This window comes from Bison bison, unplaced genomic scaffold (assembly GCF_000754665.1).
Source record: "Bison bison bison isolate TAMUID 2011002044 unplaced genomic scaffold, Bison_UMD1.0 scf7180017864368, whole genome shotgun sequence".
Taxonomy (NCBI): Eukaryota; Metazoa; Chordata; class Mammalia; order Artiodactyla; family Bovidae; genus Bison; species Bison bison.
Window position 1 is genome coordinate 5,157,893 of NW_011494940.1, and position 3,298 is coordinate 5,161,190.

Here is a 3,298-nt window from a genome sequence, read left to right on the forward strand (position 1 = left end):
AATGGACCAGAACCTGGTGGTCCAGAGTCGACGATAAGAAAGTAAAGAGAGAGAAAGAGGCTGATATTCCTTGGTTTACACAGAAAACCAATAAAGCCCCTGGTACGGGGCTTGCACTGCTCATGAAGGCACCAGGCGCCCTCTTTAGGGGGTGAAGGCACAGGGCGCCTTCACCAGAGGGTCTTAGAAGCCCGGACAAGAAAATGAGCTCAGTGGAGACGCTGCACTCCAGAGAATTAGCCAGAGAGAAAGAGAGAGAGAGAGAGAGAGAGAAGGGGACCCAAGCTCTGATGGAGCAAAAGTGTTTTATTCAACATGATGTGAGTATATATACTGTCTTACAAGGTAGCTATTTTCAGCAAAGATAAAAACCAAAAGTCCAGACTTACAAATTATCAAGGAAAACATACGGTGATCCATATCAAAGAGAGAGGGTTGTAAATAATCACTTTTACCATATGATTCATAAAAAGGAAGAGAGGGTCGTAAACAGTTACTTATCACCATATGGGAAAACTAACAAAGAAAATGCATGCATCCCTAAGCCCCCCGGGAGTAGTTTGCTACTCCGCTTAATTCCTGAATATTCAGGGACAGAGGATTCATGACAGATCCTAAATAGCACACAGGAAGCCTCCTGTTAAATGCTTCCTGACAAACATGGCGGTCTTCCTTAGTCTCATTGCAGTGGCTTCTCTTGTTGCGGAGCACAGTCTATAGGGCAGAAGTTGCAGCACGTGGACTCAGTAGTTGCAGTTCCTGGGCTCTAGAGCACAGGCTCTACAGTTGTGGCACACGGACCTAGCTGCTCTGTGGTACATGGGATCCTCCCAGACCAGGGATTGAACCTATTTCTCTTGCACTGGCAGGCAGAGTCTTTACCACTGAGCCACCAGGGAAGCCCTCCTTCTTTCTTTATATTTGGTACTTGAATATGCCTCTAGGAAGATCTCACTTTTCTTCTAAAGTTTATATTATTGCTAGTTCTTTTCCTCACTGAAATCATGTACTTGAACTCATCCTGTTCAGGTTAGCACGTGGATGTTGTGAGCTATGATTCATAACACTCAGAGTTATTGCAAAGTTATTTTGGTCTGTTTAGTTTATGTTGTGTGACCGGTGGTTCCATTGGTCCCTGCCATTGCTGCCTGAAAGTACAGAAAGAATTCCACCAGTCCATGTACTGTGTGTCTTTTGGCAGAGTAGTAGCATAGTGAGATTTATTTTCAACTCCAGTGATTTTCTCCAAAGCAATAACCTAACAAGAGGTATATTACCCATCTGAGTATTCTACTTATGTGCTAAAAACAGAAACCATCTTTAACAAAAATGCATATATATTGGTCTAGCTATCTATCAAGGAGAGATAAAGACTTAGATAGATTCACAATAATAACAATGAACAACTTTAACTCATCACTCTCAGACAGACAGATAAAATAGTTAAAAAAAAAAAAAAAAACTGACTGAAAAGAAAGAAGACCTAAAAATGTAATTAACAAGGTAGCTTCTATGGATGTATATTCATCTATATACTGATGATGGAAAATAAAGCTTCTTCTCAAGCTTCCACAGAATATACCAAAAATTGATTGTAAAGAAAAAGTACGTTTTAAATATAAAAATACTACAGAAAACATTTTCTGACTGCTATGCAGAGAGAAATTTGCAATGCTGTTTATACTTGGAGAGTAAATTGTTGATTAAAAAACTCTCAGGCAGGATAAAAATATAATCTGAGATTATGGAATTTCAAAATAAAAAATGATAATGATAATAGTACCTAACAGAATCTGCAAGAACATTTCAAGTAGTAATTAGAAAAAAATCCATAGTACTAAACACTATGGAAAAAGTGTACTATAAAGTGTTTCATAGTACTGAACACTATGAAGAAAAAAGCATATGCGAAATAACAATAAAAGGATTAAACAAGGAGTTTCAAAAATAATATGCATATTTATGCATGTAAATTTAAAAACTTAGATACAATGGATAATTTCCAAGGGGGATACAAAATACCCAACTTGTAACCTTCAGAAATTATAAAGAAATTGAGTATCATGGAAGAAACCAACAAAAAAATAAGCATTATGTAAATACTACACAAATTATAACCTACCTAGACAGCATTTAAAAAGCGGAAACATTACTTTGCAACAAAGGTCCGTGTAGTTAAAGCTATGGTTTTTCCAGTAGTCATGTATGGATGGGAGAGTTGGACTATAAACACAGCTGAGCACCGAAGAATTGATGCTTTTGAACTGTGGTGTTGGAGAAGACTCTTGAGAGTCCCTTGGACAGCAAGGAGATCCAGCCAGTCCATCCTAAAGGAGATCAGTCCTAGGTGTTCATTGGGAAGACTAATGCTGAAGCTGAAATGCCAATACTTTGCCCACCTGATGCAAAGAACTGACTCATTAGGAAAGACTCTGATGCTGGGAAAGATTGAAGGCAGGAGGAGAAGGGGAAGACAGAGGATGAGATGGTTAGATGGCATCACCGACTCAGTGAACATGAGTTTGAGTAAACTCCAGGAGTTGGCAATGAACAGGGAGGTTTGGCATGCTGCAGTTCATGGGGTCACAAAGAGTCGGACATGACTGAGCAACTGAACCGACTGACACAAATTATTCCAGATCAGATAATTATTTGGGGGAAATTCTACCAGATCTTCAGAGATAAAATAACTTTATGTTCTATAAATTATTTGACAGCACTGAAAATGAAGGAAACTTACATTGATATCAGTGACAGACAGACTATTAAGTTTCTTCCATGATTTGTACCTTTTGATATCAATGCCTTAGTCATGCCCTCCTCTTGAGAATGGACAGGACTTGTTATTTACTTCTAACAATGAAATATAACAAAGAAGTTAATAAAATGCATGTGATCGTGTGTATGTATTTCTGATACATAAAATTGTATGGCATTGTAGAACCCATCTTGCTAGAGTAACTTTCTCACCTTTCCAAGCCTTGAGAAGGCACACGGCCATATTTGGAACTAATATGGCAAGGAGGTGGCTCAGACAGTGAAGACTGTGCCTGAAATGCAGGAGATCTGGGTTCAGTCCCTGAGTTGGGAAGATCCCCTGGAGGAGGGTATGGCAAACCACTCCAGTATTCTTGCCTGGAGAATCCCCATGGACAGAGGATCCTGCTGGGCTATAGTCCATGGGGTAATAAAGAGTCAGACATGACTGAGTGACTAAGCACAAAACACAGCACACACGGCAAGGAACTACAGCCAGCCTCCTGGAGCTGAGGCTGGCCTCCAACAGTCAGCCAGCGAA